Here is a 27894-nt window from a genome sequence, read left to right as displayed (position 1 = left end):
TAACTTGTCGGAGACGACGAGGTAAGTATTTTCGTAGTCTTTGTCCACAGGATGTGTGGACAGCCTTGCCATGCCGGTCGGAGCAAGTTACAGGCCAATGTTGCCTTATTGTGCATCATAGCAGCACTTTGCTGGAAGCTTGGTAGAGTATCACAGAGGGAGAATGCACAGCACTCTGACAACCATTCATTTAGGCCTAGAAATGCGGCAACGCAGCGCCTACTTGTCAGGCGCTAACCAGTTTACTAAGCCCCCATTGTGGCGGGCAGGAAGCACGCGCGTATTTCCGGCTAGAACTTGCGCCGCCCGCCATATTGGGAAAGGAAGTTGCGCTGGTGGCAACAGCGTACGTTGGCAACATTTAAAGGCAAGAATAATTTATGTAAATTAGGAATTTATGCTTTTTGCAGGACCTGTTATAACTATGATCGCCCCAGCGCTTCACTTGCTACATGCTGCACTCGCATAGCACAACGAGGTGCCAACCGGCACGAAGGCCCCCTCAACAGCACTATTTGAAGGGATCATGTAATACTTACAGGTTAGTTGCTGTTTTATCATTTCAGATTGCTGCTTCACTTCTGTGTGTTCCTTGATATGTTGTATCACTCTGGAAAGTTCACTTTATCTGCACGGAGAGAGGTTTTGCTGGTCTTGCACTGTTGTTGTTCTTTTCCTCAGGAATAGTTTGGCTATAGACATGGATGGTCTCACAGGGCTACCCAGGGGGCTGGAGGACAAGGGGAGAGCAGAAAGGAAGACACTACAGAACAGGAGCAGCTGCCAGAAGAGGGAGGAGGAGGAGGAGGGCATTGCACAGGAGGCCATATCCACAGACGATTTTCAGGGAGCACCTCTCCTACATCAGCTTTACACAGGAGCAATGTATGAGGTGCCTGCACTTCACCAAGGAGGCTGTCACCAAGCTATGTCAACTGTTGGAGCCACAACTTGAGCCTCAAACCAAGGTATGGACAGTACTGCCTGTGGCTGTCAAGGTTATTGTGTTCCTCAACTTTTATGCCATGGGCTCCTTTCAGGCTGCAACAGATAACATCAGCAACAGTTTGCAGTACACAGTTGGATCAGGGAGGTCACTAAGGCTCTCTATGTCATGAGGAACACCTATCATGAGCCTGGCATCTTTATCACTCAACAGGGATTGCACTCCTTCAACATTATATATAAAAAGAAAGACTTGTATTTGTATAGTGCCTTTCACAACCTCAGGACTTCCCAAAGTGCTTTATAACCAACTTTTGAGATGTAGTCACCATTGTAAAGTAGGAAATGTTACAACACATAATATTATAAGAATATTCTTTTCCAAGTATCTCAACAAATTCACCCCCACCCCCCAAACACACAAACAACTTCAAGCATTGTGAATTGGTTATGCCTTTTCAAAGTGCTGCTACCAGTTGAGATAATTGATTCAACCAAGGTTAAACTGCCAGTTCTCTCCCCGGTTGTAGTTAACTTGTGTTTCACCAGTGGATTGGGAAACTAGTTAAATCACTTTTACAGAGACTTACTTGCGAAAAACTCAAACTTACTAATTGAAACAACTAGTATTATCCCAAATGAACTTAAAAATATTAAACAAAATAATTTGTCCATACCACTAGAAAAATAATAATAAAGGGGGGGCCAAAACTATTTCAGTTAAAGTACTACATTTATTTCAAGTACATTGATCTTATTTCATGGAGAAACTGGCAGAACTGCCATCTTTACAGGTCAGTTTTCAATCTGTTTCAGAACTGGTTAAAAATAATCATTTTGTTCAAGTGAATGGGAAAACTGATTCCCAAAAACCACGGCCCATAAACTGGAGGATCCAAGGTTCCCAAAATATTAGGCCTCAAGCCTCATGATAATGGAGCCAGCACAGCATCAGAGACCACTGGAAAAGAGCAGTGGAAAATCTGGCTGCTGCTAGCGTAAGTGTAAGGGAAGTGGGTCCTGGGTCATGGGGCCGGGGGTCGTGGGGCCGAGGGTCAGGGGTCGGGACCAGTAACAGGGGGAGATTGGGGGATTGAGGCAGGGAGTGGGGGAGATTGGGGGTCAGGGACAGGAGTGGGGGAGGTCGGGGGTCGCAACCGCGAAATTGGGTGTTGGCACCAGGAACAGCAACAATGGGGCCGAGGGAGCAGCGGTGTTGGGTTCTTCTAATGTGGGGTCGGGAGGAACACCCCAGCTCTTCCCAGCTCCGCATTCAACTAGTTACTTACCTTCTTGGTTGACAGGTCTAGTTTCACTAATTGCAGCCAATGATGGCGCTGGCTGCCTCAGGGCAAACCAGTCTTTGAGAGGGGGCCTCAAACAGGTGTTAGGTCCCTTATTTGCATATGCAAAGGGCCTAAGGGCTGCTTCAGGTGCAGATAAAGGACATATCTAGTTTGTACTTACACAATATGGCGGGCAGTGCACTTTCTGCTGGATATTTGCACATGCTTCCTGCCTACCATATTGGGGCCTTGGTAGTCCGAGTAGCGCAGAAAAAAACAGGCACTGTGTGGACCAATTTCTAGGCCTGCATCTCTTCTTTAAACCCATTAAATATAATTCTGGCTGGAAATCATGGCTTTCTTCAGTTAATTCTACATCCAAAATAAAATGCTACTTTAAAAAGTTTTGATTAACTGAACCATACCAAATCTTTCTTTTTTTCCGGTCTTTCTCTGCCTCCATATTGTTAACGGATCCCTCTCCTCATATATTGCCCCCTTCTCCTTCAAATCTGCTGTCATCACCCCCCCTACTCAATAAACCCACGCTTGACCGCTCTGTCCTCGCAAACTACCGCCCCATCTCCAACCTCCCTTTCCTTTTTCAAAGGCATTCGATAAGGTGCCACATAAAAGGTTGATACACAAGGTAAGGGCTCATAGGGTTGCGGGGTAATATATCAACATGGATAGAGGATTGGTTAAAGGACAGAAAACTGAGAGTAGGGATAAATGGGTCATTCTCAGGTTGGCAGATTGTAACTAGTGGGGTGATGCAAGGATTGGTGCTTGGGCCTCAGCTATTTACAATCTATATTAATGACTTAGATGAAGAGACCGAGTGTAATGTATCCAAGTTTGCTGATGATACAAAGGTAGGTGGGAAAGTAAGCTGTGAAGAGGACACAAAGAGTCTGCAAAGGGATATAGACAGGTTAAGTGAGTGGGCAAGAAGGTGGCAGATGGAGTATAATGTGGGGAAATGTGAGGTTATTCATTTTGGCAGGAAGAACAGAAAAACAGAATATTTTTTAAATGGTGAGAAACTTTTAAATGTTGGTGTTCAGAGAGACTTGGGTGTCCTCGTACAAGCAACACAAAAAGTTGGTATGCAGGTACAGCAGGCAATTAGGAAAGCAAATGGCAAGTTGGCCTTTATTGCAAGGGGATTGGAGTACAAGAGTAGGGAAGTCTTACTATAGTTGAACAGGGCTTTAGTGAGACCTCACCTGGAGTATTGCGTACAGTTTTGGTCTCCTTATCTAAGAAAGGATTTACTTGCCTTAGTGGCGGTGCAACGAAGGTTCACTAGATTAATTCCTGGGATGAGAGGGTTGTCTTATGAAGAGAGGTTGAGTAGAATGGCCCTATACTCTCTGGAGTTTAGAAGAATGAGAGGTGATCTCATTGAAACATATAAGATTATGGGGGCTTGACAGGGTAGATGCTGAGAGATTGTTTCCCCTTGCTGGCAAGTCTAGAACTAGGGGGCATAGTCGCAGTATAAGGGGTCGGACTTTCAAGATTGAGATTTTGGAGGAATTTCTTCACACAGAGGGTTTTGAATCTTTGGAATTCTCTACCCCAGAGGGCTGTGGATGCTGAGTCATTGAATATATTCAATTGTAAACAATTTTACAACACCAAGTTATAGTCCAACGATTTTATTTGAAATTTACAAGCTTTCAGAGGCTTCCTCCTTCCTCATTTACCTGAGGAAGGAGGAAGCCTCTGAAAGCTTGTAAATTTCAAATAAAATCGTTGGACTATAACTTGGTGTTGTAAAATTGTTTACAATTGTCAACCCCAGTCCATCACCGGCATCTCCACATCATGAATATATTCAAGGCTGAGATGGATAGATTTTTGGACCCTAGGGAAATCAAGAGATATGGGGATCGGGCAGGAAAGTCACATTGAGGTTGAAGATCATCCATGATCTGATTGAATGGCGGAGCAGGTCGAGGGCTGTATGGCCTACTCCTGCTTTTATTTCTTTTGTACTTATGCTCCCCTCTAAAGTCCTTGAATGTGTTGTCGCCTCCCAAATCCATGCCCATCTTTCCTGCAACTCCATGTTTGAACTCCTCCAATCAGGTTTCTGACCCTGCCACAGTACTGAAACGGCCCTTATCAAAGTCATAAATGACATCCTATGTGACTATGACCATGGTAAACTATCCCTCCTCATTCTTCTCAACCCGTCTGCAGCCTTTCACACAGTTGACTATACTATCCTCCTCCAATGCCTCTCCTCTTTCCTCCAGCTGGGTGGAACTGCCTTCGTCTCATTCCATTCCTACCTATCCAGTCGTAGCCAAAGAATCACCAGCAATGGCTTCTCTTCCCACTCCCACACCAATACCTCTGGAGTTACCCAAGGATCTATCCTTGGCCGCCTCCTATTTCTCATGTACATGCTACCCTTCAGCGACATCAATTGAAAACACAATGTCAGGTTCCACATGTATGCTGACGACACCCAGCTCTGCCTCACCACCACCTCCCTCGACCCCTCCACTGCCTCTGATTGGTCACGCTGCTTGTCCGACATTCAGTATTGGATGATCAGAAATTCCCTCCAACTGACTATTGGGAAGACTGAAGCCATTGTCTTCAGTCCCTCCATTCCCAACCGTCTACTTCATCCCTCTCCCTGGACACTGCCTGAGGCTGAACCAGACCGCTCGCAACCTTGGCGTCCTATTTGACCCTGAGATGAGTTTGCGACCCCATATCCACTCCATCACCAAGACTGCCTACTTTCACCGTAATATCGCCCGTCTCCACCCCTGCCTCAGCTCATCTGCTGCTGAAGCCCTCATCCATGCCTTTGTTACCTCAAGACTCAACTATTCCAATGCCTTCCTGGCTTGCCTCCCACCTTGCATTCTTTGTAAACTTGAGCTCATCCAAAACTCTGCTGCCCGTATCGTGACTCGCACCAAGTCCTGTTCACCCATCACCCCTGGCACCCGGTCTGGCAACACCTTGCTTTTAAAATTCTCATCCTTGTTTTCAAATCCCTCCATGGTCTCGCCCCTCCCTATCTCTGTAACCTCCTCCATCACTACAACCCTCCGCGATCTCTTCGCTCCCCCAATTCTGGCCTCCTGCACATCCCCAATTTTCATTGTTTCACCATTGCCTTCAGCTGCCTAGGCATTAAGTTCTGGAATAACCTCCCTAAACCACTTTGCCTCTTTACCTCTCTCTCCTCCTTTAAAATGCTCCTTAAAACCTATCTCTTTGACCAAGCTTTTGGTCACTTGTCCTAATATCTCCTTATGTGGCACGGTGTCGAATTTTTTTTGATAACGCTTCTGTGAAGTGCCTTGTGACGTTACACTACGTTAACGAGGCTATATAAATGCAAGTTGTTGTTGGTGCTGGTTTTCTTTGGCTCTTTGATAACCGTTGATATCATTATGTATAGGAAAAATATTCCTTAATAAACCAATTTGCGAATAAATTCAGTGAGCTTCTTCAAATGCAATGCCAGTTTCTTTGTTGGTATCTTGCCATATGTCATGATTAGGAGAGAGATAAGAAGGTAATTTCTTCAAAGACCTTTACTTCCAAAGAAAGATTTCCAATTAGAATTGTGTACCCTGTAGCAACATTTAACCAGGGCTGTGAACTTTAATTGCTTCTGAGGAAACGTTCTGAGTAAGATTTGTGATTGCGACGAGGAAGATAGATTGCAAACTCATTTAAACAAATAATGATGTCTTTATTCATAGATTGACATGCATCTAAATTGGTTACTTTTTAAAGCAAAATGAGCACAAAGATCAATTTTATGTGGCTCCCTAAGAAAGTCTAATCAAAAATGTCAGTTGTTTTCAACTGGTAAATGGGCTCAAAAAGGAAAATGCAATAGGTAGTGACCCAAGTTTTTCATTACTGAGATTGTGCTATTCTGTGTCCTAATGCAAAGAATTCCTATGTATACTTACTCTTTTTTTTTGGGTGAATCTTGTGTATAGGGTGAGGGTGCATAAACACTCCCAAATCAAGTGCTACCAAGGGGAAAGACATAACCGTTTCCAACTACAAATGTGGCCAATTCCAATGGAGTCTCTGTGTTGTGTTTTTGAAATTGTTTTGTTACCGTTCTCTCTCTTTCTCTCCCTCTCTCCCTTTCTCTCTCTCTCTCTCAAATGCAATATCACACAAGCATAACACAAAATAGATACCAAGTAAAGCTCCTTCTATTATACATGACTATATGCCTGGACTTCAATATGTCCAGCACATTATGCTGGTTTGACTTCCATTAACTGCACTGACTATTTTTGTGCTTGCAAGTACTGTGGCAGAGTGCTGGATATGCATTGTGACTTGTGAATCGTACCACAATGAGTTGATGATTTCAATCTAAGCTCCTAAGGAGAACAGAGGCTGAAAACTTCACAGTATCATAGTAGGTACAGCACAGGAGGAGGCCATTTGTGCCAGTGCTTTGAAAGTGCTATCCAATTAATCCCATTCCCCTGTTCTTTCCCAATTGCCCTGTAATTTTTTCCCTTCAAGTATATGTCCAATACCCTTTTGAAAGCTACTATTGAATTTGCTTCCACCAACCTTTCAGGCAGTGTATTCCAGATCATTACCACTCGCTGCGTAAAAAAATGTTTCCGCATGTCGTCCCTGGCTCTTTTGCCAATCACCTTAAAACTGTGTCCTCTGGCTAACGACCCTTCTGCCACTGGAAACAGTTTCCCCTCATTTACTCTGTCAAAATAATTCATGATTTTGAACACGTCTATCAAATCTCCACTTAACATTCTCTGTTCTAAGGAGAACAACCCCAGCTTCTCCAGTTTCTTCACAAAACTGAAGTCCCTCATCCTTGGTACCACTCTAGTAAATCTTTTCTGCACTCTCTCTAAGGCCTTGACACCTTTCTAAAGTGTGGTGTCCAGAATTGAACGCAATACTCCAGCTGAGGCCTAAACAGTGTTTTATAAAGGTTTAACATTACTTCCTTGCTTTTGTATTCTATGCCTCTATTAATAAAGCCCAGGATCCCTTATGCTTTTTTAACAGCCTTCTCATCTTGCCCTGCCACCTTCAAAGATTTGTGTATGTGCACCCCTAAGTCTCTCTGTTCCTTCACCCCCTTTTAAAATTGTACCATTTAGTTTATATTGCCTCTCCTCATTCTTCCTACCAAAATGTATCACTTCACACTTCTCTGCATTAAATTTAATCTGCCATGTGTCTGCCCATTTCACCAGACTGTCTGTGTCCTCCTGATGTTTGTTACTATCCTCCACATGATTTACTACATTTCTGAGTTTCGTTTCATTTGCAAACTTTGAAATTATACCCTCTACACCCAAGTCCAGGTTATTAATATATATCAAAAAGAGCCTTGGTCCTAATACTGACCCCTGGGGAACACCACTGTATACTTCCCTCCAGTCTGAAAAACAACCGTTCACCACTATTCTCTGCTTTCTGTCCCCTAGCCAATTTTGTATCCATCCTGCACTGTCCCTTTAATCCCTTGGGCTTTAATTTTGCTAACAAGTCTATTATATGATACTTTATCAATTGCCTTTTGAAAGTCCATATTCACATCAACTGCTCTACCCTCATCAACCTTCTCCGTTTTTTCATCAAAGAACTCAATCAAGTTAGTCAAACACGATTTTCCTTTAACAAATCCATGCTGACTTTCACTTATTAGTCCATACGTTTCCAAATGCCAATTAATTTTGTCCTGGATTACTGTCTCTAATAAAAGTTTTCCCACCACTGTCGTTCGGCTGACTGGCCTGTAATTGCCGGGTGTATCCTTCTCCCCTTTTTTGAACAGGAGTGTAACATTTACAATCCTCAAGTCCTCTGGCACCACCCTCATATCTAAGGAGGATTGGAAGATTGTGGCCAGAGCCTCTGCAATTTCCACCTTTACTTCTCTCAGTAACCTAGGATGGATCCCATCTGGAATGGGTGACTTTTCTACTTAGAGTACTGTCAATCTTTTAAGTACCTCCTCTTTATCTATTTTTATCCTATCTAATATTGTTACTACCTCCTCCTTTACTGATACAATGGCAGCATCCTCTTCTCTAGTGAAGGCCGATGCGAAGTATTCATTTAGTGCCTCAGCCATATCCTCTGCTTCCACATGAGGATCTCCTTTTTTTGTCCCTAATTGGTCCCACCTTTCCTTCAACTACCCTTTTACTATTTATATGTTTATAAAAGACTTTTGGGTTCCCTTCTATGGTAGTCGTTCATCTATTCTCATCCCTTCTCTTTGCCCCTCTTTCCCTTTTTTAGATCTCCTCTGTACTTTCTGTATTCAGCCTGGTTCTCTACTGTATTATGAACCTTACATTCATCATAAACCTCCTTTTACTGTTTCATTTTAATCTCTATGGGGTAAATTTTAACTGAAAGTCGGGAAGGCAGTGGGAGGAGTGGGGGGGTGGGGGTGGTGGGGGGTGGTAGGACGATTTCTGGGTGTGAAACCTGGAAGGTAAGTGGGCGGTCACGACCTTAATGAACCCCATCAATTTCCCTTCTGGATTTTGCGCCTGGCAGCCAGCCTGATTGACAGGGGGGGGGCGGGGGTTGGGGAGAAGATCGGTGGGGGGGGCTGATGAAGAGATCGGAGGTCACTGGAGGATGGGTGACGAGCCGGAGGTAGGTGGGGTCCACCATGGTGGGGTGTTCCTCATTGGGTGGAGGTCATCATTGGGAGAGGTGGGGGTCAGCCGATTGCAGGGGTCCTGTTAGCCAGGTGAGCTTGTTGGGCCTGGATGAAGCACTCCTGCTCCTCTGGGCCCACAAGCAGTGCAATAAAGGCACTCACCTCATGGATTGGGCCCTTCCCGCCTGCTTTCACCTGATGTGATGGGTAACCCGAACAGGTAAGGTTAAATTTATTTTATTATTCCAATACACAAAATATTAAGTACCTCAAGTATCTCAACATTGCCCTTTTCAGTATTGGCCCGCTGGATTTAAGTGAGGGCAGGACTTCCAGGTGTCTGCTCTCCACATGCAGACAAATCTGCCTGGGTTAGACCCAGAAGCAGGCGTGTTGGAGCTGGGATGCCGTCCCGCTCTGAAAACTGAGTATTTTTACTCCCACCCACCCCCAACCCACCTGTTCTTGGGGTTTAAAATTTACCCCTATATCTTTAGACATCCAGAGAGCTCGAGCTTTGGAAGCCCTTCCTTTTCCCCCATGTAGGGATGTGTCTATTTTGTACCTGAACCATCTCCTCCTTAAAGGCCTCCCATTGTTCAATTACTGTTTTGCCTACCGATTTTTGATTCCAATCCACCTGGCAAGATCCCTTTTTAACTCACTGAAATTTGTCCTCCTCCAGTTAAGCATTTTCATATTTGATTGTTCCTTGTCTTTTTCCATAACTATTCTAAACCTAATGATATTATGATTACTGTTCCCCAAATGCTCCCCCACTGAATCATACTCCAGTTGCCCCACTTCATTCCCCAGAACTAAATCCAGCATTATTTCCTTCTTGGTTGGGCTAGAAATACATTGTTCCAGAAAGTTCTCTTGAACACATTTCAGGAATTCTTCCCCTCCTTTGCCCTTTACACTGTTACTGTCCCAGTCTATATTGGGATAATTGAAGTCCCCCATTATTACTACTCTATAGTTCTTGCATCTTTCTGTAATTTGCCTGCAAATTTGCTTCTCTATCTCCTTCCCACTATTTGATGGCCTATAGTTTACACCCAGTAGCATAATAGCTCCTCTATTGTTCCTTAATTCTAACCATATAGATTCTGTCTTTGACCCCTCAACCACATCATCCCTTTCCAGTACTATAATAGCTTCTTTGATCAATACGGCCACCCCCTCCCCCCTCCTTGCTTTCCTTCCCTATCTTTCCTGAATACCTTGTAGCCAGGAATATTAAGTCCCCAATCCTCCCCTTCTTTGAGCCAGGTTTCTGTTATTGCCACTATATCATAGTCCCATGTGGCAACTTGAGCCTGCAGCTCACCAACGTTATTTACCACGCTATGTGCATTTACAGACATACATTCCAATCTCATCTTAGACTGCCTCGCATTTGCCCCGTCTGATCCCTCCTATTTCTGAACTATTCTTTACTCTAGTGCTACTTGTCTCGCCCAGTCCTCTGTGCACCTTGTTTCTCCTCTAAAGTTTCATTCTGGTGCCCATCCCCCTGCCAAATTAGTTTAAACCCTCCCCAACAGCACTAGTTAACCTCCTTGTGAGAACATTGGTCCCAGTTCTGTTGAGGTGCAATCCGTCCATCTTGAACAGATCCATCCTGTCTTAGAACTGGTCCCAATGCTCCAGGAATCTGAAGCCCGCCCTCCCTCCACCATTGCTCCAGCCACGCATTAACCAGTCTTATCCTACTATTCCTGTACTCACTAGCGTGTAGCACTGGAAGTAATCCAGAGATTACTACCTTTGAGATCCTGCTTTTTAACTTCCTCCCTAGCTCCTGAAACCCTGACTGCAGGACCTCGACCCTTTTCCTTCCTACGTCATTGGTTCCCACGTGGACCACAACTTCTGGCTGTTCCCCTTCCCACCTCAACATGTTCTGCACCCTCTCAGTGATGTCCTTTACCCTGGCATCAGCAGGAAGATCTAGAAAATTCAAAACCAAGTCATATGACTTGTTTTTGCGCATCTCTAATTGTCAAAGGTTTGGAAGCAGGTTAGAACCCATCTCTTCAGGTGGGGATTGCCATATAGCACGAAGAGAGGAGTAGAGGAAAGTTATCACTTAAATGGACTGCCCCGATGGCTCAGTGAACAAATGTACCATGTGGCATGATACATAAATCCTAGGTGCAGTAATTGGTCCGTGTCAGATGGAGCAGAGATGTCATGCTAGAATTGGATCACAAGGAGGACAAATCAAGCAGGGCTCCCATTGCTAATCAGTATTCATTGCCCCCTGCTGGAAAACCGTGCCTGTATGGAGTCATGTGAAGACATAATTGGGCTCGGCTGTGATCCACACCTCCATTCCCCGTCGCCCCCCTCCGCAGCCTGTTGATACTTATGTGTGAAGAATAGCCAATTGCGTGGGGTGCTTTCGTGTTGCTGGCATTGTACAACTGTACTCAACATCAATCATTGCGCACAGAGCTGAATGGTGATAGAAGTGAAAGGGGGGCATAATAATTTAATTGAAAAATGTGAGTTTTCTGAGGTAAGAAATTTAATTTTCATGGTGTACCAACAAATAACTTGAAATACAAGAGTCATTTTATACATGAGTGAAAACATTTCTAAAACCTTTATTGTGGACCATGTATTGGTACATACTTTTTAATTCAAGTAACAGCTGGAGTTCTCAGTTCATTACTCTATAAGCAGATGTTTTCTAGGTCCAAATCTAAATAAAACGTTGCTCAGAGTATGGAATTTCAGCTACAAGAGCAATTTAAAAGCTGGCTGGTCTGAGATCCACATTCACATCCATCTGCTGGCTGGCAACTACATAATAATTAATCCATAAATTGACTAACTACTAACAACTATGCTGCACAATAGTCATCAAAACACTTAAATGACAAAATATATGTCTTAGACCCTCGAGGATCAAAGTTCATCTCAGACCTTTGGAGCACACCCATACCAATTCAATCTTAATCCTAAAGGCTTAAGACAGCTGGTGACCCAATATTATTTAGCATTAGAAGAAAAAGCAAAGCTGGATTAATTCTATTTCATCGCAAAGTCTAACTGTGAACCTAATTTATTCTTTCGCTGTAACTGCAATGATTTTTAAGTATTTGTTTTTTTGAGTTTTTCTTTGTTTACCAGGGTGAGGGATGTGAGTCCTGTGAACCTAATAGCTGCAGCTAGATTTCTGTCTTTTCACAGCAAATGGGTAGGAGATATATGTACATGTACATCAAGCAATTTAGCATGGGCCAGATAAATACAAACTAATGCTTCATTTCTCTGCGCCTCCAAGAATTACATTGTCGCCCAACCAGAGGAAAGCATTCCCTACTGTGTGTGTTTGGGTCAGTAGAAACACCTCTGAGTCAGAAGGTTGTGGGTTCAATTCTCACTTGAGGATTTAAGCATATAATCTAAGCTGAAACTGCAATGCAGTACTGAGGAATGCTTCATTGTCTGATGCGCCTTCTTTCAGATGAGATGTTAAACCAGATCACATGGCAGTATTTTGAAGAAAAGGAGGGTGTTCTCCTGGCCAACATTCATCTCTCAACTAGCACCACTGAAACAGCTTAACCTGTCATTTATTCACTGTTGTTTGTTGGACCTGGCTGTACGTAATGTTAGCTGCCGTTTTTGCTTACAAGACAACAATGACTACATTTCAAAAGTAATTAATTGGTTGTGAAGTGCTTCGGGATGTTCTGAGGACATGAAAGGTGTTGTATAAATGCAAATCTTTCATTTATTTCTACTACTCCGACATGACATTTCCATTTTCCACAATGGTTATCCTTCAGATCATCTTCCCAACATTGGTAGTAGGGTTATGAAGGCGGAGGTGGCAAGCTGAGGGGATTAAAATTATTTTTTTTAACTGGGGCCTCCCCTTCAGTGCCCATTCCAAGAGAGTACTGTGCACCTGGAGCACTGCTTAGACACTACAATTGAATTATGGGGCAGGCCCTTAATTTACATTTTTTGGGGGGCCTTAAATGAACGTTGTACAAAATTTACATACAAACTGCTAGTGCCTTTCACAATGAGGTGTGCTGAGCTACACACCCAATAGTGGAAGTGCATATCCATCATCAGATTAACAGCCCCATAGTGCTTTACCCCATTGTGTCACCCTTCACCCAGCAAACATTTTTATTTAAAAGCTTAATACAAACAACCTTAATAAAAATAACTGTGCTCTTTTATTTTTCCTATTAATTCTCCGATTCGCTCTTTCATTTTCCATTCCCATACTGAGCTCCCAGGCCAGCTCAGTTTCTCAGAATCAAACCCATCACATCCCCTGAGCCTTAGACCTACTCACCAACACTGATACATGCACATTGTTCCTGGTACTTCGTCTTCTCAACAGCTAGTACTGCCCCAACTATTATTGTTTTGAAAAGCTATACTCTTGAGCTTCATTTATTAATTGCTACTAAAACTTAGCTTTATTTTCTTTTGCAAATGTTTCTGTTCATCAAGGGAAGGGATATCAATGCAAGGGAATGGTATGCCTTTACACTTATTGTACACAGTAGCCTAGAAATTACTGTTGCCAATATCAGCAGATGAATGTTTAATGGATTTTTATGACGTTCCTCTGTCTGTATTTTATTGCAAGCATTAACCTGTTTATTTTAATGGATTAACAACTCCGCTAAAGCAGCAGACAAAGAAACACCATATGAACAATTAAGCATTCGTCCACTAATTACAACAGTAATTTCTAGATTAGTGTCAGCATCGAACACACCGAAATAAGATTTAGTACAGGCCAGATATATAAAAAAAACTCCGTCTACTCTACACTAATCTTTATGGCTCTGATGTTAATTTTTCCATTTTCTGCACCAGGCATCCCTTTACTCTATGTGGGTAAGTTGAATTGAGATATCTATGGACATTTGTTTGAATTAATTTTACTTCAGATCCTCACAGTCTGGGAGAGATGACTTTGAGCCTGTAGGAATCATTTTCCGACTTTGTTCTCCCATGAGGAACCTCGTTCGCTGGAGTATCCAGACATATGCTGTGCATGATTTTTTGTTAATTCATTCTTGGGATATGGGCATCGCTCACAAGGCCAGTATTTATTCCCCATCCTAAGTTGCCTTCGAGAAAGCGGTGATGGGCCACCTTCTTGAACTGCTGCTGTCTGTGTGCTAAAGGTACTCCCACCTTGTTGTTAGGCAGGAAGTTCCAGGATTTTGATCCAGCGACAATGAAGGAATGGTGATATATATTCAAGTCAGGATGGTGTGTGACTTGGAGGGGAATTTGGAGATGATGGTGTTCCCATGTTCCCTGCGGCCCTTGTCCTTCTAGGTGGTGGAGGTCGCGGGTTTGGGCGGTCCTATCGAAGAAGTCTTGGCGAGTTGCTGCAGTGCATCCTGTAGATAGTAAACACTGCAGCCACGGTACACCGGTGGAGGAGGGAGTGCATGTTTAAGATGGTGGATGGAGTGCCAATCAAGTGGATTTACGATGTGCGCTTCAGTGAGCGAAGTTTCCCTTTGCAAGTCAGGACTGGATTCAAACCCAGGTCATGGAGATGAATGCAGTGTGCCATACTGTAAGCAGAAATTAATTTACTTTATAGAACCATGCCACGATATCCAACTTTCTTTTACTTATTGTCAGTATGTTAGGAAGGACCACAGATACCCAAAATCAACCCAAAAATTGAGGTATGTTTTGAAGTCTGGTCTTTACTTAATATGAAATTAGTTGAAACTATTATACACAGTTAAGTAGAGCCAATGTGATAGGCCTCACTAAAAAGTACAGTAATTACCTACATTAGCATATTTGTAGGCTAAGAAATTCAACACTTTTAAATCTGTTCCTGATATATTTTGCATATTTTTGCTTGGTAAATCAGGATTAGAGACACAACCAGGCATGTTGCTTTACAACAGATATAACATAACTTGAAATAAATGCACCCCACAGAAACAAGTGAACAACACATTGTACCTTTGATTTCTATCATAATTAAAATCTTTCTGCACACCAAATGCTGCAATATTCCAATGCTAAAAACAGTTTAGAAGTGCAGAACTATTGTCTATTATAAATAATTATGTACTAGCTTACTCTCCAATGAATTCAAATGCATCTACTGCTCAGTTTCCTAGAACAATACGTTGTAGTACCAACCAGGGAACAGCCTATTTTAGATCTTGCATTGTGCGATGAGACAGGGTTAATTAGTAATCTCATAGTAAAGGATCCTCTGGGGAAGAGTGATCATAATATGAGTGAATTTCACATTGAGTTTGAAAGTGACATACTTATGTCTGAAACTAGAGTCTTAAACTTAAATAAAGCCAATAACATAGGTATGAGGGGCGAGTTGTCTAAGGTATATTGGGAAATTAGATTAAAAGGTATGACAGTAGATAAGCAGTGGCAGACATTTAAAGAAATATTTCAAAATTCTCAATGAATATACATTCCACTGAGAAATAAAAACTCCATGAGAAAAGTGATCCATCCGTGGCTAACTAAAGAAGTTAAGGATAGTATTAGATTAAAAGAAGAGGTTCATAATGTCGCTAAGAAGAATAGTAAGCCTGAGGATTGGGAGAGTTTTAGAAACGAGCAAAGGATGACCAAAAAAATGATAAAAAGGGAGAAAATAGAATGAGAGTAAACTAGCAAGAAATATAAAAACAGATTGTAAAAGCTTCTACAAGTATATAAAAAGGAAGAGAGTAGCAAAAGTAAACGTTGGTCCCATAGAGGCTATATTAATCATGTTCAACAAATTTATTAGAGTTTTTTGAGGCTGTAATTAGCAGGGTAGATACAGGGGAACCAGTGGATGTCCTATACTTGGATTTCCAAAAGGCATTCGATAAGGTGCCACATAAAAGGTTGTTTCACAAGATAAGGGCTCATGGGGTTGGGGGTAATAAATTAACATGGATAGAGGATTGGTTAATGGATAGAAAACTGAGAGTAGGGATAAACGGCTCATTTTCAGGTTGACAGGCAGTAACTAATGGGGTGCCACAAGGATCAGTGCTTGGGCCTCAGCTATTTACAATCTATATTAATGACTTAGATGAAGGGACTGAGTGTAATGTATCCAAGTTTGCTGATGATCAAAAGCTAGGTGGGAAAGTAAGCTGTGAGGAGGACACAAAGAGTCTGCAAGGGGATATAGACAGATTAAGTGAGTGGGCAAGAAGGTGGCAGATGGAGTATAATGTGAGGAAATATGAGGTTATTCACTTTGGAAAGAAGAATAGAAAAACAGAATATTTTTTAAATGGTGAGAAACTATTAAATGTTGGTGTTCAGAGAGATATGGGTGTCCTTGTACATGAAACACAGAAAGCTAACATGCGGGTACAGCAAGCAATTAGGAAGGCAAATGGCATGTTGGCCTTTATTGCAAAGGGTTTGGAAGTCTTGCTACAATTGTACAGGGCTTTGGTGAGACCACACCTGGAGTACTGTGCACAGTTTTGGTCTCCTTATCTAAGGAAGGATATACTTGCCTTAGAGGCGGTGCAACAAAGGTTTACTAGATTGATTCCTGGAATGAGAGGGTTGTCCTATGAGGTGAGATTGAGTAGAATGAGCCTATGGGAATCAAGGGATATGGGGATTGGGCGGGAAAGTGGAGTTGAGTTTAAAGATCATCCATGATCTTATTGAATGATAGAGCAGACTTGATGGGCCGCATGGTCTACTCATACTCCTATTTCTTATGTTCTTATGATTCTGTTGTTATCTCATGCACTTTGCCTGTGTGCTAATTACTCTGTATTTCAACTTGATTTTGAGAACCAAACACATGGGACCCCAATTAAAGGTGAGGGGAAGGGTGGGCATGGTGCGCGCGAGCCCCGGAGTGGGCGCTGAATCCATGGAGGCCTGGCCGATCTTAATGACTGGGCCTCATTAACGTTCTTTTTCTTGCTGACCTGCCAAACCCAACCAGATCCATTACCTAACCAGCCAACGGGTAGGAGTGGGAATTCGGCGGCAGGAGGCCGCAACCCGGGACCCAGATAAGTGGAGGGTGGTGTCTGGATACGATTGGGGGTGAGGTGGGGAGCCTGGGGCAAGGGACTCCCAAGGCTTCGTTGTGAGAGTCAGTGGAGCACTCCTGGTTCTCTTGGCCCACGAGGCAACCTAAAATTAAAAGTAATTACTTACCTGCTTGAGCTTCTTCTGGCCCACATGGGGACGATGTCACTCCTCCCCCACTCAGGCCTCCAACTAATATTGCAGATCCTTTCCCGGTTACATAATCGGGCCCCGATCTCCATATTTAAAGAGAACCCCGCCACTGGGCAGGGGAGTTAAAATCAAGCCCGAAATTACTGTTGGCATTATTAGCAGACCAACACTTAATGTATTCATATGACATTCCTCTACCCATCTCTATTTTGAAGCAAACATTAACCCATTAACCCATTTATTTTTAAATCATCAACAGTAATATCTAGGCTTCTGGATAAGGCTCCCAATTTGATATCACACTTGGGCAATGTTGTGTTGTGAGTTCATGCCGAATAGAGCCTGGTTTAAACTGATGAAAACTTATTTCATTTAGGATTCTTAAAGTCAACATAGAATGAAAGTTTAGTTTCCTCTCCATTATACTAGGCTGGACTAGAGTTCAGGTGTCAGAGGTAAAAATATACGGGCTAATTTTAACCCTGCCTGCCTGGCGGAAACTGGGCAAAGCAATTAAATTGGCCGCTACAACTTATCCCTCCAATCCCGCGGGTTGTAATTTTAACCTACTCTTTTGAGCAAGCGACATGGATTCCCGCCATTTCTTATTTAAATATGCAAATGGGGTTCTGATGATGTCATCAGGGCCCTAATGCAATTTTAACCCCAGGACTACACAGGGAAGCCATTGTGGCTTCTCTTGCCAGGCCAACCTGGTGACCAGAAGAGGCTCAGAAAGATACGTTCATTATTTTTTGGGGTTACTGTGAACTCGGAGGAGCAGGGGTGCTCCTCTGGGCCCCATAAGGAAACCTTAAGGCTCCCTTGCCCCGGGCTTCCCACTCACACTCCAGACCACGATGCCCTCCTAACCCCAATTCCCTCTCTTAACCACTTACCTGAGTGCTGGGGATCATTCCTTCAGGCAACATCCTCCAGCCGCCAGAAATCCTGCTCCCATCCATCGGCCAGGGTACTTCCTGCCGGGTTCGGGCAAGAGACGGAGCTTACGCAGATAAGGCCCAGGAGTTAAAATCCCCCAGGCCTCACACTGTGGTTTGCTGTCTGCCTTGGCCCCCGCCTGCACAACGCTTGCCAAGGGGTTAAAATCAGCCCTTAAATATTCAATTTGACTTTACCACTCAGTTGCGGTATTAACATTTAATGCACAGAATTCTTATCAAGAATAGATACTTCATAAATGTTTATTTTTCCCCTACTGAGTGAAAAGCTCACAGAGTGGGATGAGTGCATTTTATTTCACCCTGTTGTCTGGTATACAATACCTTGATGACATTGAGTAAGCACATACTAGAATCAGACAAAATCATATTCTCCCATCTTATTCATCAGCTGTTTGAAATTCTACATTCAAGAGAAATAGGACATAGGAACTCTTTGTACTTTTATAAAGGATGTACAATAAAAGTTTTATTAAATGAAGTGAGCTGGTGGTAACTCTGTGACAAAAGTAATCAGTGACCTCACAGTTTACTTGTCAAGACTGTTCACTTCAGTTGTGTTGCTGGTGTATTTAATGTGGTACAGTGAACACATTAAGTAGGCTTTTTAAAGAATACTTGTACCTGTCACGTCAGCTGCCTTATGTTTTCTGACTCAGCTTTTAAATACCACCTTATTTTTTTCTTAGCTTAAAATTTAAATTCATGAAAGAGTTGGATCAATAGCGAAGCTGTCTCAAGCTCTGAAAGTTAAAATGAGCTTTAGTCATTTATAGGGTGGAATTGCACGATGCGATATTAGCAGAAGAAGAAATTAACGTGTTTGTACGAAACTCCTTTGGCCGTCATTTTAATGAAGGTTCTAACGCTTTAGACAAAATAACAGCCAGAGACACCTCATACGAACCCATTAACAAAATATTTGGAACATTCTGTGACCTCTTTTATTCGTTCATGACCTGACATCACACATGCGAACAAGAAACTCCCATTCCTTCATTCTACATCGCTAAATCACTCCTGACAAATCACGAGCTCTGTTTAATGAAGTTAGAAGACAGTCTCATCGAGAGTCTGTGGATTGATATAATACAGCAAATACGATGTCATGGAAAATATAATGGGAGCGGATTTACCGTATTTGCTTTTCATATTGAAATCATAAACACAAGTATAGAGGACACGTTTATGATTTAGCTACAAATTGCAAACACAGGAAATCTTACCCCAGCACCTTCTCAAAACAAACAAAAAAATTGCCTTTGTTGCTGTGGCTTCAGGGGAGATTTAAGTTTTTTTTGTTTCCTGTTTTTGTTAGCAGGTTAGTTGCTCAGGGAATGTTTGATGCATCGGGTAGGATCTTCTGGGAAATGCAAATGAATTGAGCACAATTCACTATGCCTGTATAAGGAACTGAAATAGTTCTACATAAATTATAGCTCACGAGTTTTATCTCGATGACTGAGCAATGTGCCATTGGTATAAACATGGTGGTCACCACTGATTCTTCCCTACTTCTTTGCTTCTGTGCTCCATGTGATCACATGAGGCCTGATGCAGTTCTTCCCTCCCATACTGTGGGGTCAATTTTAACTCCCCCCACTCAGTGGACACTGGGATGAGGGGGCAATTAAAATGAAGCAGGGGACTTACCCACTCCGTTTCCACCCCAATCTGGCCAACTGCAGTTTTAAATTACAGGCGGCGGGGACACCCTCCCAGAGCTGGCAGATCGAGCTCCAATGACATTATCGGGGCCTGATTGTTATTTTTACCTGAGGTCTAAGCAGAGGAACAGTTGTTGCTTCCCCTCCAGGTCAAAGCTGTCGGGGTCGGGATCCAGCACCAGAATAGGCCAGGGCAGGTGTACATTTTTTTTTACAGGCTTCCTTGTGGGTCAAGAGGACCAGAAGGCCATTCAGCCCATTATGCCTGTGTCAGATCTTGGCTAGAGCAATCCGAGTGTACCACTACCTCATAGCCCTGTATCTTCCTCTGCTTCACATATTTATCCAATTTTTCCTTAAAAGATGGTCTTTTCCTCAACAACTTTCTCTGGTAAATCATTTCATCTCCAACAACCTGCTGTGTAAAGAAATTTCTCCTAACTTCTTTGCTCATTCTCTTAGTGACAATTTAAATTGATGACCCTTCATCATTGACCTCCCAACCAGAAGGAGCAGTCTCTCGCTATTCAGTGTATCAAAATTCTGGTCTGGTTGGTCTGTTGAAAATACAAATATCACTTTTCTTTTCTTAGTTTCAAAATCTATTAGTTGTGAAGTGGATATGTACTGAAAATGAATCCTCGAGTTCAGTGTTTACTCTTTGTCCATTGTCCTGCTTTGAGACATTACTCTACACATAAAGAACACTATAAAAATGCAGTCATTATAGTCGTTGCTGAATCCCGAAGGCTATTATGCTGTGAAATATTGTACCTTCATTGCGGTGATCTCTTCTAGTTCATAATGTTGTCTGTTCATTTATTGTTCTTAATGACCCATAGATTTGTACTGACTTCACTTTAAAATATTTTAATGTTGATCTTCTGCAGGGTAAAGCTGATGCAATTGGTATATTTGTCAATTAGCATTGCATTGTTCTGGTTTAGAAGTACATGATGTTCTGGTATTGGAATTGTCACTTGTACAAACAGTGAATGAAAGTAGGAAGGAACGTTTCTAGAGAAGAATACTGATAACTGAGCTTTGAAAACACTGTCGCCTTTCAATTCTAATCATGCTTATGGCAGCAAATAAGTTTAAAGAGTGCATACTATACCTGCTTTGCTGGAAAAAAATAGCTTTTGAAGAAGAATTTGGATCACATCATTTTAACCCCTGTTTGAACATGAGGGAGCTGGATGTCAGCAGATAGGGGCAATTTTAACCCTGCCCCCACCCCCCCGCCGGCGTAAACCAGGCGAGCAGGCAGTTAAAGTCGGCTGAGAGGCTTACCTGCCGACATCTGGCTCCCTTCTCACAGTCTTCAATTTTAACCACTTTTCTGAGCAGGCAGTGAGGACACTCTTCAGAAACTGGCAGGGTCCTTCTTTAAATATGTAGATCGGGCTCCAACAATGTCATTGGGACCCATCTGCTATTTTAACCGATGTGATGTGATGATACCATTGCAGTGAATTTCTTTGGGCAACATACAATGTGATGAACTAAATTAATATTTGAAAACTTATCATTTATGGTAGTAGAAACCTAGCTGCTATGATTCTTTGATCTTATCTATGGGGGGAATTTTAACTCCACAGGACGGGCAGTTAAAATTTCAAAAATCAGAACCCCGACCCCAACCCATCTCCAACGCGCCTACTTCTGATTTTAATGGAGGCGGGTTGGGGAGCAGACGACTAACCTGCTCTTGAGAGGCGGGTCAGTTATTTATTTAAATGTGTTAATGAGGCTGCATGCCTCAAATTTTACCAGATTTTCAGATTTAACTGCTGGAGGCCGGGTTTCCCAGGTCTCAGGAAATCCGGCAGCTGAAGGGAGGCGAGAATGGGGGCCGGATCCGGCAGGTAAGTGCCTTTCCAACACTGCTTGTGGGCCAGGAGGAGCAGGAGTGCTTTCCCCCCCCCCTCCCCCCGGCCCCCCAAGTTAACCTGCCATGATCAGCCTCCCTCCCCACGATCCGCCGATCCCTGTGTGCTTGGCCTCCCTCCCCCACCATGATCCAATCTCCACCCCCCTCCCGACCTCCACAATCTCTCCCTCCCTCCCTCCCTCCTTCCTCTCCGCTCCACGGCTGCGACCTACCAGTGCAGGCCTTCCCGCCCGAGAGCCAGCCAGCCTCTCCATCTGGCTGGCAGCCGGCTGGGAAACAGAGAAAAAAAATTTATATGAGGTACTGCCATTAAATTCGGCAGGATCTCCATGTTACTGGGTTTCCCAACTGCAATGACCCCCCCCAACCTCTGCTCCTCCACCGCCGCTCCCCCCCCACTCCACACCACCCTGTCAATATCAGGGCCATATGTATTTGAAGATTACAAATAATGCCAGTGTGATGACTTGAAGCAACTTGGGTTGATGGTTCTAGGGCTGATAATCCCATTGCATGAATTTTAAAACCCAAACACTATGCAGATGATGTGTGATGTGGTGTACAAGTAGTGTTAGGCAATAATGACAATAATTTGCATTTTTCCACATGGGTTTAACAAAGTAATAAAATTATGTGAACTTCAACAAAATGTGATTTGCCTTCCAACTAAGTTCCCATTAGTCCACGCTTTAATCATTAAAATAAAATCACAAGCAATAGATCTGAAGAGAGTTTTCCATCTTATGACTTTGACTGATTGTTGTTTTGTGCTTATTGTGTGGCACAGGAGGTAAACTATTACAATTATGCAAATAGTAAAATAATTACTACTGTTGTTACAATAGATTTTCTGGCACTGACTATTTTTCAGCCAGTGCCATAAATTCATGGTTAGCCATAGGAATTTAGCTGCATTGTTCCATAATGCCAAAAACACAGATGATCATGTGGTGCCATATACCAAGCTTGGAATGGCATTGAGCAACCATTAGTCGAGATATAGCCATATATCCAAATCTTTATTGATAGTTTTGTCCTAACCATAATTTTGCCATGATACAATTTGATTTGTCCCTCAAACAATAAACAAGGACTACAGTGGTAAGCTTTAATGAGACTATCAATGATCAGATAAATGGGGGAAAAGGAATTCAATAAGGAATTAGTCCAAATAAACTGTAGCTAGTTTAAGACATTCAATAGTTAAAGGTAACAATGGTAAACTTTAATAGGGGAGACAACAATAATTGGGTAAGTAAAGCAAGTTCATTTAATGGAGCGTTTCCCCATTTGAAGCCAATTACACAAGGTTAATTGGACACTACTTCACTTTGTTTAGAGTTCATTGTGAATCTCTCTTTCTGTTGAAGAGAGCAACAAACAAAATGGTAAGTCTTGCAAAGCTCAACTCCAAATAATGAAACACCCAGATCATGTAGGATACTATACATCATTAATTGGCTTTGTGTGCTGATGTCCAGTACCTTATATTCCTGCAATCATGTTAAATTTGTCACAAGCTTTAGGCAGGAACAGTAAGTTTCAATCTGAGAAGCTGCAAGATCTATCCGTTTATACAATTCCTGAGCCCATTCCAAACAAAGTTCAGTTTTGTGCCGCTTAAAGAAGCTAGCTAATTGTGTTAAAGCCTTAACCTGAATCCGTTTTTACCTTCAGTGGTACATTAACTGAATGTCCCAGATCTATCAGCAATTAGTTTCCATTATTATTTATAAAAAGAATACATTTATTTCCATTTGAAAAGATGTATTTCTGAACTTCTATAAAAGTACATATATAGGGAGAACTCATTGATAATAAGGAATGCAGCAAAATTCTACCTATTATTATGATGAATATGTTCATATCTTAGAGAATCACTTAAAATAAACTTCTTTTGAATTAAGAAATGAAAGAGCCTTTTGGAATTTGAAGTCAATGGAAAGAAAATCGGGCAGGATGTGTAACGGCCGGCCGATTCGATATCGCCCATTTGACACCCCCACTGCCCCAAGTCTCTCCAGTCTTTCCTCATAACTCAGACCACTGACACTAAGGATGAAGCTTATAGCACTTCTCTGCACTGCCTCCAACATGTGAAAGTCTCCCTTGTTCCTCAGCAATCAGAACTGGATACATTACAGAAGGTATAGTTTGACTATGCCTTGTATTCTACCATCTTGGCTGCATAGTTCAGCATTCAATTGGCTTTATTAATTGCTGCTCTGTACTGGCTGGATATGTTGAACACTAAGATTTCTCGGCCTCTTTCAATTTCTTCCTTAACTATTTGAACACCATTCATCACATTCGCACGTTGCCCATTTTTTATTCCTATGCGCAATAATTTACACTTGTCCACATTAAATTTTAACTGTTATTTTTCAGTCCACTCATTTTATTTAGCATATTCTGTAGTTTCTTCGCTACCTCCTTTGATTCAACTGCCCTTCCTAGTTTGGTATCATCTATAAATTTCACTCTCATTTATACTGAAGTCTCAAATTATGACTTACTATTTTTTTGTTCATGTCTTCCTTTTTCAATACTTTGAGTAAGTAATCATTCCAAATATTTACTATCTTGTGTTCATCAGTTTCAAGCCCATCCTGGAACTTCAACTGGTAAGATCATCGGATAAAATTAAATCTTCCTTGGTACCTGTGGAAGAAAATCGTTGTTACTTTCCACTAATTTGTGATTCCAGTTCACTAATTTTCCTGTTGTGAGGAGGGGAGTTGACAGTGATCCATTCAAAATATGTTTTATTTGCAGAAGAAATGTTTTCTACTTATTGATTGCCATCCTGAAGTAGCTTGGACAATGTGCCTATTGGAAATGAAGAACTATGTTGGTTTTGAGATGTACTCATATGGTATTTTACAAGGAACTGTTAATTTTCACATATCTGTTACAAGAGTTACAATGGATACTCGAAGTGTAATTTTAATAGGCACTGATTAAATATCTCAACAAGTCAGTTACAAACTCAAATCTGCACAGTCATAGAGGTTTTGAGTTCCAATAATCGCTGACATCCTGTTAGAAATTATATGATTATTACATTTTGAGTTTATTGCCAAGTTCATGTTCTGAATGGACTGATGAGCTAAATAAATCACGGCCCGCCTCCACTCTAACTTTTCCCCATGCTTCTGAGACTTTAATTTATACCTTTATCACCTTAAGGTTCAGCATTTGTAATGGTCTTCTAGCAACTTCTACTGTCCATAAATTTCAAATAATTCAGAATATCACTGCCTTTCCTCTCCCCAGGCTCTACAGACTCCGTGTCCCTCCGTATCAATTTCAAAATCTTTGCCTTGATCTTCAAACACCTCCATGGCCTTACCTGAGTGATGTCCTTCAGCCCCCTGTCCTTTTGCTCCTCCTGAAACTGGTCTAGTTCTTGTTACCTGTCCTCTGCATTTCACTATTGGCAGCTGATCTTTCAGACTCCATACCCCTACCTCTGGATCTCATCCCTAAATCCTTCCACTTTATATCCCCCTCCCTGCTTTCAAAAGCCTTCTTTTCTGGCCCCATCTCTGAATCCCATCCACCTGTTCTTCCCTCTTGCCAGGTTTGCGTCTCTGCAAAACATTCTAAGATATATTCCTGGCATGAAGAACATTTTATAAATGCAAGTTGTTCTTTTTGTTAGACACAGTTCATATTTCTTGTTCAAACTAAGCTATCATTTCACAGGAACTGTTCGTATGAAAAGAGGGGAGCACTATCATTTTACCAGTAATGTTGAAGATGTAAATTCATGAACTTCTGAACTTGACATTAAGTCACCAGAATTTAAAAATTAGGTTGAAATTTTACTTTCTTGAGTGGCATTTGATTTCATCAGGAGTCTTTCAAGCAAGTTTCATGATAGAAATGGTATCTTTATAACAAAAAATCTGCAAGCTCAATGCTACAAGATACGTTGCAATACAATCAGTTCCACATCATAGACTTTCAGCCTGAAAAGAAAATATGTCTTGTAAATTTCAGCTGAATAATGTTCATGAGATGGCATTCATAATTTAAACAGACTATCATACGTTGAAGCCTTTCGGCACAGGCAAAAATTATTAATATCATAGAAGAAACTCAACTCAAAATGTGTGATACAATTTGCAACAAAATCACGAAATTGGAAAAGAAATCTAACTGTATGAATAAAGTAAAGGATCAAAAAAAACATTGATGCCTTCAATGTTATTTTTTATACTACCCCTAAGCATATTATTTTTTGAGGGGAGGATTATTTGACTTGTTTATGATGTTATCTTTTATGTGCATGAATACACAATGTAATCCGAAAATATTTGGTTATATGCATTCAGTTGCAAACTCATTCATTGATTGCAAATGATACCTAGTTATGTTTTGTGAAAAAAAATTACAGCAAAATAATTATAAACCCTAATTGAAAAATATGCTATGGTCAATAGTTATTATTTTTCATGCGAAAACCTGTTATGGAGTATTCCTTATTTCCTGTGATTCTTGGAACTGGACGAATAGTCAAGCAAAGAAAGTAATCCTCACTCACAGTAGTTTTGTTAATCAAAAGTAATTATTTAATGATGTTATAAATCGTAAGAGCATTCATGAAGCAAAATCAAATCATACCTATGACTTTCCTCGATAAAATCCTGTTATACACTTAATAATTCCCAACGTTGTCATGTAATGACTTAACAATTCATACCGAAATGAGGCAAATCATATAATATATACAACCTTAAACCAAGGATTTTGCTCATCAGACCTGAAAAATGATCAGCTTTTCAGTCCACGAGGTCCTCTTCTTCTTACGTGATGTGCGACTGCAGTGAGCATTCCTTGTGATTGCCGGGTGGTGGTGAGGCTGTTCTTCTCTCAAAGTCGTCTTTCATATTGTTTTTTTTTACCAATAGGACATAGGATTGAGGAGTATCATTCTTTATGTCCAATCACTCCCTGTTGCTATGCCTCAATCATTAACATACTTCAATGATTCACAGTTTAGGCTTTGATCATGTGACTGGAGACTCTTTGATGTAGAAAAGACCACGTGCTCGAATGTAAAAGGAACATGGAATGTAAAAGGCCCCTTTACTGTCTCTGTTTATGGCCTTTCATGTAGAGATAGCCCCTTACATTTCTATGCACAGACATTCTTAATGATCCTGATGTCTCCAATTTTGATTGCTTCAATGGCTTCAAATCCATTCCTTATACCATTTGACCATATGCTGGATGCAATACTATTTGATGTTTTACAAATCCCAGTTCTTTGAACAGATTACCAGATAGCAATGAGAGGCCTATGCTTTTCTCACACCTATCATTGCTTTCCCGAGGCCTTTGATGTATGCCCTTGTTGCCTTTTCTTACATTACCCCCTGCTGTGTTGAAAAGCTTGTGTTTCCAAAAGCCTATGTGTTTTGAAAGCCTGACAATGCTTTAAGCTCAATATTATCCATCTAGTTTAATTATTTAATAATCTAGATACATATTCGCAGTACAATGTCTTCGATCCCGAAACTCATACTTCTCCAATGCCATCAGTGTCATTGAGAGAAAACAGGATTTGCGAGAACGCAGGACACAAAAACATAAGAACATACGAAATAGGAGCAGGAGTAGGCCATATGGCCCCTCAAGCCTGCTCCGCCATACAATAAGATCATGGCTGATCTTCAACCGCAACTCCACTTTCCAACCTGATCCCCATATTCCTTGATTCCATTAGAGTCCAAAAATCTATCGATCTCAGTCTTAAATATAGTCAACGACTGAGCATCCACAGCTCTCTGGGGTAGAGAATTCCAAAGATTCACAACTCTCTGAGTGAAGAAATTTCTCCTCATTTCAGTCCTAAATGGCCGACCCCTTATCCTGAGACTATGCCCCCTAGTTCTAGACTCTCCAGCCAGGGGAAACAACTGCTCAGCATCTTGTATGTTTCAATGAGATCACCTTTCACTCTTCTAAACTACAGAGAATATAGGCCCATTCTACTCAATCTCTCCCCATAGGACAACCCTCTCATCCCAGGAATCAATCTAGTGAACCTTTGTTGCACCACCTTTAAGGCAAGTATATCCTTCCTTGGGTAAGGACACCAAAACTGTACACGGTACACCAGGTGTGGTCTAACCAAAGCACTGTACAATTGCAGTAAGACTTCCTTACTCTTGTACTCCAACTCCCTTGCAATAAGAGCCAACATACCATTTGCCTTCCTCATTGCCTGCTGTATCTGCATGCTAACTTTCGGTGT

The 27894-nt window shown here is 41.8% G+C and overlaps 1 long non-coding RNA gene across 1 annotated transcript; it reads left to right on the top strand.

Annotated features, from left to right (window-relative positions):
* Positions 1 to 53: 53 nt before the first annotated feature.
* On the top strand, positions 54 to 25999 carry LOC137332087 (uncharacterized). The gene is made up of 4 exons (XR_010965574.1): positions 54 to 142; positions 411 to 541; positions 682 to 968; positions 23537 to 25999. It is a non-coding gene; the product is annotated as an uncharacterized lncRNA (long non-coding RNA).
* Positions 26000 to 27894: the final 1895 nt, after the last annotated feature.

This window comes from Heptranchias perlo, chromosome 14, assembly GCF_035084215.1.
Source record: "Heptranchias perlo isolate sHepPer1 chromosome 14, sHepPer1.hap1, whole genome shotgun sequence".
Lineage (NCBI taxonomy): Eukaryota > Metazoa > Chordata > Chondrichthyes > Hexanchiformes > Hexanchidae > Heptranchias > Heptranchias perlo.
This window is presented reverse-complemented; position numbering and strand designations above follow the sequence as displayed.